The sequence below is a fragment of the Mauremys reevesii genome, linkage group 1, assembly GCF_016161935.1.
Source record: "Mauremys reevesii isolate NIE-2019 linkage group 1, ASM1616193v1, whole genome shotgun sequence".
In the NCBI taxonomy this organism is placed as follows: Eukaryota; Metazoa; Chordata; order Testudines; family Geoemydidae; genus Mauremys; species Mauremys reevesii.
In genome coordinates, this window is record NC_052623.1 from 82,352,153 (window position 1) to 82,363,831 (window position 11,679).

Here is an 11,679-nt window from a genome sequence, read left to right on the forward strand (position 1 = left end):
GATTTTGCAGATTCAAACGTCACTCTGAATGGTACTGTAATTGTAATGGCTGCCCAGTACAACAAACCCCTACGGGGCCTGTAGTGAGACAGATGCATCGTGTCTCAGAGACAAGCACTGCAGGTGCTTCAGCAACTAGGCATCTAAGCACTAGGCCTGGTGGGTCCCAAGAACCACTCAGACACGTTACTAAGTGAAAGTGTATTTCACTAGGGCTGGCAGGAAAGGGAAAGGTTGCAAATACGCTAGGTACAGAGGCTTACACAGTTACAGCTCAACGCGAGGAAGAGTTTTTTGTTTGGCCCTTAGGGCAGTGCAATTGAGATTCAGGGATCTTCAGGCCTCATCTCTGGGGTGCACACTCCAGTCCCGTCTCTATTCCAGCAAAGAGGTGCTTGCGCGTCTCCAGGCCAGACTCAGTTAGAGTCTCTTATTGGGACCCCTTTGCAGTGGCTCCCTGCCCTGCCACTGTTGCTCCCCCTTAAGTCCCACACAGACCTGCACCCAGCTGTATTGTCTGGCACTCACAGCCTGTTCCACAGGTGGCTCTGTCCACGGTTCCTGGGGCTTCTGTCCAGCTCCCTGCTGCTATGTGGCTCCCACTCTCCAAGTAGAGCCCAGTCGCTTCCTAGTTCGGCATCTTTCCCCTTACCTGCCAGGGGAAAGGGAAGTTTAGTGGGGAGGGGGCTGATAAGAGATATAGTCCCATGCTTTACAGATCCATCACAACATTCTAAAATCATTAACACCTATGTGAGCACTTTAATGAGTCTAATACTCACACATGTGGGCATGTACAATCACAAAACGCATTGCTACAATTTTTGTAGAGCAAAGTGCCTGCAGAAGTGTGGGAATAAACAGCTTTGTGTTCCGCACTGATTGAAGATAGAGACCCAATCGAAAGTTATCATGTAACAAGTTTCTCAGACCTCCTAAGCACATTAACATGAGAATCTAATTTGCCAACAAAATCCAAAAGCTCGTTAAATAAAACTGAAAGGAAGCTGTAGAACCACCGCTTAACAATTGCAAACAGAGAGCAGTAAGAGCACTTGAAGTTGAAAATTTAATTTTAGTCACCATGGTCTTATCTGAGCTGATTCCCACTCTTAGCTGATAAGGAATAACTGATCATGATTTAAGCATTTCTTTAAACCTAGCAACCTGTTGAACAGCTTCTTAATGTGCCTATCAATCACTTGGAGATAAGAATAGTTTGCACTCATAATAGCTAGTTGTAAAAATAAATAGAAGTTACTATAACTAGTTCAATCGACAATAGGATTTTTGAGTTCAGAGTGGAAATAATCAAACAGTAACTATGAATAGGCTGTAATTTTTCTGATTAACAAATGTTTTGCTTGTCATGTGATCTTGAGAGCTGCTCTTTGTTTTTAAAGGACTAAAATAAATTTTAGATTGTATGTATCTACATTGGAGAGTTAAATATACACACGCTCACATGCGTAATTATTACCTTCTAAAACTATACATGTACATCAAGGGGACATTTTCTTTTAATTTTCTTCATACTGTGTTTTTTTAGCATGAAGGTTTAAAAACCATGTAGGGAAAAGAGTTCATTCAACGGTTCATATGAAGATATGAGCAATGCAAAATAAAATTATTATTCACGCTCCCCTGCTACAACAGCAAAAAAATAACATTACTTCCCAAAATACTAGGTGCCACCCACAAATGCTCCTTGTATATCTGGTAGTTTGGTGAAAAAAGTAACAGAACTATATACAGATGTCCAGATGCTGAAGTGTACAAATCAGCATGTGTGTAAATCAGGGGTCGGCAACCTTTCAGAAGTGGTGTGCCGAGTCTCCATTTATTCACTTTAACTTAAGGTTTCATGTGCCGGTAATACATTTTCATGTTTTTAGAAGGTCTCTCTCTATAAGTCTATATATTATATAACTAAACTACTGTTGTATGTAAAGTAAACAAGGTTTTCAAAAAGTTTAAGAAGCTTCATTTAAAATTAAATTAAAATGCTGATCTTATGCCGCCGGCCTGCTCAGCCCACTGCTGGTCTGGGGTTCTGTTCACCTAGGTCGGCAGAGGGCTAAGCGGGGCCTGTGGCCGGGACCCAGGCTGGCAAGGGGCCGGCAGCCAGGCCAGCAGCGGGCTGAGTGGGGCCGGTGGCTGGGACCCCAGACCGGCGGAGGGCTGAACAGCTCAGCCTGCTGCTGGTCTGGGGTTTCATCTGCTGGCTCCTGCCAGCCAGGGTCCTGGCTGCTGGCCCCGCTCAGCCCGCTGCCGGTCTGGGGTCCTGGCCTTGCCCACATAGAGTGGGTACCTACCTTCTCCCTGGTTCTGGCCCATTCGATTCCTCTCTCTGCACTGAGCTGAGGGTGGGGGGTGCAGTGAGCACAGGGCTGGGAGTGAAGGAGCAGGCTGGGGGTTGGGGTGCAGGGTCTGGTCAGGAGCTGGAATGAGAGAGGGGGCTCAGGGTTGGGGCAGGAGGTTTGGGTGTTGAGCGTTTACCTGGTTGATACGAGGGGTGCAGGAGCTCCCTTTTGATGCGAGGGGTGCAGGTGGGAATGTGTGTGGGGGGTGCAGGAGCTCCCGTTTGGTGCTCAGGGTGGGGGGTGAGGATGTGTGGGGAGTGTAGGAGTCAGGGCATGGGGTGTGCGGGGCTGGGTATGTGTGGAGGGTGCAGGAGTCAGGGCAGAGGACTAGGGTCGTGTGCGGGGGTGCAGGAGTCAGAGCAGAGGGCTTGGGGCATGTGAGGGGGTGCAGGAGTCAGAGCAGGGTGTGTCTGGGGGCTGGGTATGTATGGGGAGTGCAGGAGTCAGGGCATGGAGTGTGGGGGGGCTGGATATGTATGGGGAGTGCAGGAGTCAGGGCATGGAGTGTGGGGGGGCTGGGTATGTATGGAGGGTGCAGGAATCAGGGATGGGGTCATGGGGGGATGCAGGGAGCTGGGGTGCAAGGGGGTGCAGGGGTCAGGGCAGAGGGCTGGGGTGGATGGGCTGGGATCAAGGGGGTGCTTTCAGCCCCCTGCCCTGAGCAGCTCATGGCAGGGGGCTGGAGGAATATGCCCTGATTCCACCCCCCCTTCCCCAAGGCCCCGCTCCTGCCTCTTCTCTGCCTCCTTCCCGGTCTGAGCACTGAGGGTGCTGGGGCTCCTCTTCTCCCCTCCCTTGCAACGGCCACCGGCTTCTGCCCTCTGCCCCCGCCAGAGAGAGTGGTAGGCGGGGAGCAGAGAAGAGCAGGCTGGGCCGGGCAGGATTTTTAATGGCACGCTGCTGCCTGCCGGGGTCCTGGCCGTCAGCCCCGCTCAGCCCGCTGCCGGGGTTCAGCAGCGGGCTGAGTGGGGCCAGCGGCGGCCGCAGCATGCCATTAAAAATTGGCTCGCGTGCCATCTTTGGCATGCGTGCCATAAGTTGCCGACCCCTGGTGTAAATGTTTGCAGGATTGGGGCATGAGAAGGGATATGATAGATTAGAAATATTTAAAGGGTGCAAACACTAAGAATAACGAGGGGTACAGGTGATAAAAAAAAGGACATAACCAGGAGTAGGGCTGGGTGGACTGTTCATAGGTTTTAAGACCAGAAGGAATTGCTATGAACATCTAGCCTGACACAGGCCATAATATCTCACCAGAATTTCATTGAGCTAGAGCAAATATTTTAGAAAGACATCCAATCGATATTTAAAGGCTAAAGCCTTCAAGTGATTGAGAATCCATCACATCCCTTAATAAGTTGTTCCAATGTTTAATTGCCCAAACAGTTAAAAACTTGCATCTATTTTCCAAGTTTAGCCCTTTTTTCTGATCATAAATTGTCTGTGAACAAACATACGACAATTTCTATGAATTTGTCCAAATTGTTCATTGTTTTATGCAAACTTTTCCCCCCCTATGGATTGTTTAGATCTTTATTGTAAGAATTACCGTCTTTTGAATGTTTGTGGTTTACATTTCACTCCACCACTGTAGCCCCTCCACCTTTTGTCATATATAAATATTATGTTTTGCAACTTGAGGAAGACCCTGAATGAAACATCATGATGGAGAATGTGGTGAGGCTGCAACTGAAAGCACACATACATCTGAAGTTTTAGTCCTAAAATTTTAGCTCCTTGGAGAAGTTACCAGCTTCTGCATAAAGTCCTCAGCTGATGTAAATTACCATAGTTCCATGGACATAGGATTTTAAACCCCAGAAACCTAAATATGCTATTTTGCATGATTTCAACTGATTTTTTAAAAAGTCTGAATCCTAAACAAAGGCAACCACAATAATACTGTCCCTGGTTGTGCATTAACAGTTCTGATTTCTATGGGATGTCCATGACATTTGAATTACAAGTTTAGAATAGTGTTCTCATAAATACTGATAGAGGGGGAAATGGATTTGAGAAATAAAGTATAAAACTTGTTGAGCTTGTCTGTATTTTAAACTAGAGGGATTATCTGTGAAATGTTTTTGTTTTAAAGTAACCATCACAACAGCAGTGACTAGTATCAGGTTCCTTAAAGAGCCACTGACACATGAAAATTTTCAAAAAAATCTTTTGTAGCGAAAGTATTCTGCCTGTACCTGATATTTCCTGTGCATGAAAAGAGAAGCTGTACTTCTTCAGATGTCATGTCCTCCTGTGGTTCATTCCTCACCTGACATCATAACACTCTGATCAGATTGCCGTCTCTAGCCTACCATAGCCAAGCAGGGCAGGAAAGAGAAATAAATCCTCCCACCCATGTGCACCTGCCATAGCACTGCCCAGATTGCAGCTGGAGTGTGTAGGTAGGAGGGGAAAGCAGGGCTGTACACCTAGTACTCTCCCCTGACCAGGTGGATGGGAAGTAGGTGGTGGGCTCAGTCCTCCCAAGGCATTGGTCATTGGAGGAGGGAAGTTAGCTGCACCCTCTAAATGGCTTGCAGTAAATTAGCTCCTCCTGGGAGCAAGAAGCTATGAGGTGTGTGGGGGGAAATGAACTATACATTTCATTTGCCCTTATTTAAAAAAAAATCCCCCTCCACTCTTAAATGGTGGAAAAATGTAAACCAATCATAGGGTCCATCACACAGATATGTATTGTTATTTTCTAGTATAAACTTCCCACAGTGTGATACTTTCTTCATTTCATGCAGATTCCAAACTTTAACTGCTAAACACTGAATACTGGATGCCATTTTACAACAGTCTCCACCTAGATGCCGCATGTGATCGGCTTCTACAATTACTCTAAATAAATCTATTTGATTGTCTTATAACCAACAGTAAGATTGCCCGATTGATAGATTCTAAGCCCAGAAGGGACCACTGTGGTCATTTTGTGTGACATCCTGTATAACGCAGGCCATGGAATTTCCCTAAAATAATTCCTGCTTGAACTAGAGCAGATCATCTAAAAAAAAATAATTTAAAAAAAATTCTAGTATTGATTTAAATATTGCCAGTGATGGAGAATCCACCACAACCCTAGATAAATTGTTCCAGTGCTTAATTACCCTCACTGTTAAAAAATTTCACCTTATTTGTAGTCTGAATTTGTCTAGCTTCAACTTCCAGCTATATTTGTCCGATGGATTGAAGAGTCTGTTTTCAAATATTTCTTTCCCATATAGGTGGTACTTATAAACTGTGATCAAGTCATCCCTTAACCTTCTCTTTGTTAAGCTAAATAGATTGAACTCCTTGAGTCTATCACTCTATGACGTGTTTTCCAATCTTTTAATAATTTGTGTTCTGTAGTCACTTTTAATAAATGTATTTAGATAAAGAGAGATGTCATTTCCCTTTTCAAAAGATAAAAGCAGAGAATACTGTGAGATCAGGCTAAAAACCTTAGTCAAATTTCTACCTTAATGTTAATTTGTATCACTTTTATATTTAAAGTTAGATTATAATTTTACCAAAATGCAGCTGTGATTAAGTTTCTTCTCTTATGTTTTTTCCCTATTTAAAGCAAAGAAAAAGTATAGAATGTTTCAAAACTTCCTAATTAAATATGTATCTGTTATAGATTGTCAGAAAATTGGTTTGATCTTGCACACATCTAAATCAATATCAAAACTCTTAATGAGTTCAGTATATTAAGGATTGAGTCCAAAGTAGTATATTTAGGAAGTTTTTAAAACACGGAATCTTGGCACAAGGTACCATAACATTTCTGACGGTGTATTGTGTTAGAAAGGCCTTTTTAGCAGGGGCGGCTCTAGGAATTTCGCCGCCCCAAGCATGGCAGCACGCCGCGGGGGGCGCTCAGGCGGTCGCCAGTCCCGTGGCTCCGGTGGACCTCCTGCAGATGTGCCTGCGGAGGGTCCACCGGAGCCGCCTGCCGCCCTCCCGGCGACCGACAGAGCGCCCCCCGCGGCGTGCCGCCCCAAGCGCGCGCTTGGCGTGCTGGGGTCTGGAGCCGGCCCTGCTTTTTAGTAGGCAAGGCAGTGAAATCCTTTAGAGTCATTACAGCTTACAGTGTGGATACATGTCTGACAAGCGGGCATTATGTTGGTATGTTAAAAATGCCCCTGAAATGTTCTGGGATAAAAATTACAAGTGCTGTAGCCTGTTTAAAAATGAAATAAGTCTCTGTGTGGGCAAACTGACATTCCCTTCCCTCGTTTCCCACACAAGAAAAGAAAAGAAAAAAAGTTTGAAATAATACCCCACTGTGTTTTTCCTAAATCAAACTAATGGAATGGCTTTTGCTATAGGAAAATACATCCCTTACCTGTAGGTCAGTGGCTCAAATTGGGGGGAGGGATAGCTCAGTGGTTTGAGCATTGGCCTGCTAAACCCAGGATTGTGAGTTCAATCCTTGAGGGAGCTATTTGGGGATTGGTCCTGCTTTGAGCAGGGGGTTGGAGTAGATGATCTCTTGAGGTCCCTTCCAACCCTCATATCCTATGAAATTGTTTCAGTAAAATCAGAAGATCCAACACGTGTTCAGTAGCCTGTGTGAAATAAATTGGTAATCTCAGCTCAGTCCTGTTCTTGCTAGGCTAGTGTTCACCTTACAAAAATACCTCCAAAGCTGGTGCTAAGTGGGACCCTTTGTGGCACTCTCAGTAGAGAGGAGGAAGTTTGAATTGGAGACACTTATTTCCTAAGCTCTATATGAGGCCATATAACTGGTTAGTGTGCCATGCAGATAAGTTAGGGATCCTGCAAGGGGCTTGGGCCTAGAACCTCCAAAGATATTTAGGCACCTAAGACCCCCATTTAGGTGCCACTGACATTTTCAAAACCATAGCTCTGTTGCAACCTAACCCTATGGCCCCTAAGTTTCCTCTGGTCAGCATTCACAAAGTTCCCTAAACTCTGACATTGCCCCACAGCTATTGAGGCGTTTGGAGCCCTAGCGGGATTCGCAGACTAGGCTGAAGAATGCCTGTCTTGCCAGCAGGGCCTGATCCAGTATGTGTGCTCTGAGCATGCCTAAGACTTGATACGGGTCAGACCCCCCAATAAAAAGAGTCAGATGCAGGCCACCGATACGTGTGGGGCAACACAGCACATGAAGAAATGAGAGCTGGGGATATAGGAACACACAGGGTGAGTGTGAAAGAGGTGTCAGAAATGAGCAGGAGACAAGAGAAAGAGAGATGGTTTTGGCTGCTAGAGCAGGGGTGGGCAAACTACAGCCCGCGGGCCGGATCTGGCCCCTCAGAGCTTTGGATCTGGCCTGCAGCACCACCGGCACCACGTCCCTGAGGCCCTTGGGTGGGGGGCACAGGGCTCCATGCGTTGCCTCCAGGCACAGCCCCCTGCAGCTCCCATTGGCCGAGGACAGGGAACCGTGGCCAATGGGAGCTTTAGGGGAGGTACCTGGAGGCGTGGCAAGGGCAGCGCACGCCAAGCCCCTCTTCCCCCCCCCCAGGGGCCGCAGCACTTCTGGGAGTGGCGCGGGGCTGGGGACAGGGCAGGCATGCAGGGACCCTGCTCTGGCCCCGGTGTGTGCCGCTGCCACCCAGGAGCTGCTTTAGGTAAGTGGCGCGGGCCAGAGCCTGAACTCCCCCTGCCCCCCAACTCCCTGCCCTAAGCCCCCTGCCTGCACCTCACACCCCTCCTGCACCCAACCCCCTGCTCTGAGCCCCCGCGTTCACCCCGCACCCCTCCTGCACCCAACCCCCTTCCCTGAGATCCCTACTGCACCCTGTACCCCTGTGCACCCCAACCCCCTGCCCTGAGTCCCCTGTCACACCCCGCACCCTTCCTGCACCCCAACCCCCTGCCCTGAGCCCCCTCGTACATCCCACACCCCTCCTGCACCCAACTCCCTGCCCTGAGTTCCCTCATATACCCTACACCCCTCCTGTGCCCCAATCCCTTGCCCTGAGCCCCTTCCTGCACCCCCGCACCCCCTCCCACACCCCACACTCTCTCACATGCCCCAACCCCTTGCCCTGGCCCTGCATACAATTTCCCCACCCAGATGTGGCCCTTGGCCCAAAAAGTTTGCCCACCCCTGTGCTAGAGCATTGGCTACTTAGGTGGCTGACCGGGCTTAGGTGCCTAACTCCAGGAAAGGATTCATTGTTCAGAATCCTGAGTAGAGGGAGGCGCTTACCTCTGGCCTGTCAGCCAGGTGCACAGGTCAACCACTAAGCCTCTCCCTGTCCCTTTTTCAGTGTTTCACTCCCAACAAGCCCCCTTCTCAGCTTTCTGACTTCTGTGAATCCAGGCACTAACTCCCCCCAATGCAGTGTATGGGGAGCCTGGAAGTCTAAATTGGGGCTGAGGATTCCTCTAAGTGGCAGGCTGCCTGCAGGTTAGATTTTGCAATGCTGAGCAGACTAACCCCTAAGTAACTTTGAGAATCTGGGCCTGAGTGTTTCCTGAAAGGGGCTCTGCATCCTAAGCTCCCACTGACTTCGGAAATCCATGGCATTTGGTGCTGCAGTACACCCACAAAAGGCAGCATCACCGTGCTGCGGTGAAGCAACTCAACTAAGGCATTCAGCAGGTATCTGATCTGTGCTCACTTTGTCTAATTTACATGGTGAGCTCCTTGGGGCAAGGGCATTCTTTTTTTCTATGGGTCAGATTCCCTGAGGTGCCAAGTGCCTTCTGTCATGCGCTGAGCACCCTCATTTTTCATTCACATCAGAAGAACGAAGCACCTCTCAGGAAGGGTTTGAGACCATAATGTCTGGCTGAAGGAGCTCCCAGACAAATAGCATCCATGCGTTTTAGTACAACACGCTGCAGTGTAAACAGTGCTACAATTGTAGAATCATTCATTGTTGCTGAAATGCTTTCTGGAGTAGGTGGGTTACAGGAGCTATTAAAATCAGAAGGGTCAGAGGCTTGTATAGTAATTTGAAGACTGTACCAGGTATAAAGAGCAACATGAAATAAAGCATGAGGATGGCAGTGGGCAAATAAGACAAAGGGACCTACCAGGAGAGAGGTTTGGATGGTCTGAGATAGCTGGAGGGGATATAAGAAGAGTAAATGATGATTTGTGCTCTAGAATAGAGTTTCTTGAGGGCAAAAGGACTAACCTTTCATCCTGACAGATATGGTCTCTCCAGGGAAGCAACGAGGGATATCTCCAGGGCATTGTGGGGAGGTTTGCATTGCCATCACTTGTGCTGTATTTGTTCTGTGAATAAATAATCTCCAGGGCCATCAGTACTAAATCAACTTCTTGTAGATTTCTTTGGAAAAGAAATGGAAACAACAACAACCCATCTCTCTGGATAAAAATTTATCAACCTTATGATAATACGCAGCTGCCATAACTCCCACTGAAGGCAAGTTGTATTATACTTAGAAATAATAAGACCTTATAATAAGACAGCCAGGCAGGGAAACACTTAAGCTAAACTGGAACTGTGTTTCATGTCTCAGATTGGGAAAAGCAGCTGAGTGACGATCTTAGAGCTTTCCTTGGAGAAAGCTCCCATTGCAAACTTTGCCTAAGAAAGGAGTGTAGGACTGGGCCTTTAATGAGGGCAAGGCCCAGATTTTGCATAATTCACTCTCCAATTTATCTCAGGATATCAAAATACTTTCCAAAGTCTGGTTCCAATACAGCGATTAGCCAAAATGTGTGTTAGTATGCAATTGGTGCATGCCTCAGGTACATTGGCCTTGTGTCTTCATCACCCAAAAAGTGCACTAAGGTGATACAGAGCCCATTAAAATCAATGGAATTCTTTCTGTTGACTTCAGTGGGCTTTGAATCACCTCCCAATAGTTTACTAGCAAACAGCTCAGTGTGGCTTTATATTAGAGAGGGGCTATGTAATTATATATTTTTAAAATTTGTTTTAAAAACAAATTTTTGGTGGGTTTATGTAACATATGTTTCCACTATGGAAAATAGTTCATAGTAGAAGAGAACTGCATTGTGCAGGAGGTCAGACTAGATGATCATAATGATCCTTTCTGACCTTAAAGTCTATGAGTCTATGAGATTAAAAATAGGAGAGGGAAGGGTATAAACACCCTTTCATACAAGAGAAATGATTTTTTTCAACTTTTTTTTCAGGTTCCCTGCAATCCTGGGATCCCTTCTACTACACCATCATCTGAGGCTTAGCTAGCGCCTCACAATATTTTCCACTCCCTACCAGAATTACTTTTCTCTTTCCTGGATTGAGCTTCAGCCAGCAGTTTCCTATCTCTTGCAGAGTGGTAACCTGAGCAATGGGGTTATTCAGACAGCCACGTCGGGAATGTACATGTATATCCAAAAAAGGAGAGTGGGCAAGATTGATTCTTGTTTCACTGTATATGTGAGAGTTCTTGAGGAACCAGAGTAGCTGTACATCATCACTCATTTCAGGGTGCTCAGCACAGTACAAACCTGGGGCCCTATCCAGTGAGCTGTAAACTAACTTAAGGCTTTGTGCTAGTGCCCATCACCATAATATCTGAGTATCTGAGTGCAAATTACTATTCTGATTTCCTTAATCTCCCGCAATTGAAGAGAACTGGAGATGAGGGGACTCAGCACATCACAGAATTTGGTCCAGTATTACATAAAAGCTCCCTGCCCCGAGGAGCTTGCAATGTGTGTCAGGCACTATCAGTGCTATTCAGATACCACTCTGGCACCTTCACTAATTGTTTGATCATGGCACAAGGGCTTTTTGTGGGTAGGACGCGGCAGCCAGTGCTTCTAAAGTCAGAGAGATGGGCTGTAAGATCTGAGGAGATGGGGACTGCCATATGGTTGCCCTCCTGAAGAGCCCCCTGCTGGCATGGGGTGACCTTGCAGGCACCTCACCTTCTGTTTCCCCGCCTCAAGAATACTTCTTCAGCTCATTCTGAGGCTACCACCATCCTGTCACACAGGGGTAATTTATCAGTATGGGCAGCTCACTTCACAAAATAAAGTCCAATACTATAACTGGAAAGGTTCAGGCTCCATTGCCTCCACGTGACTTCAGGCTCTTCATCAGCCTCAATCACCTTTCAGACTGGAGGGCTCTGGGCTTAATGCTGGAGTCCTCTTCTAGAGTTCAAAGGAAGCAATCACATAATGCCCACCCACTTTGAGCTTAATAAAAGTCTCATGTGAGACCTGGGCCTTTCCCAGCTCCCTCCGCCTTGTGCAGGACAGTAGCCACAGGGGGCTTTGCTTTTGCTCCGAGTCTCCTCCTTCCAGCCTGTCTACCTGCAGAGCTCTCTGCAGCCGCTCTCTCAGGCAGTGAGAGCCCCAAATCTGCTCTTGCTGCCCCTGCCTGGAATTAAT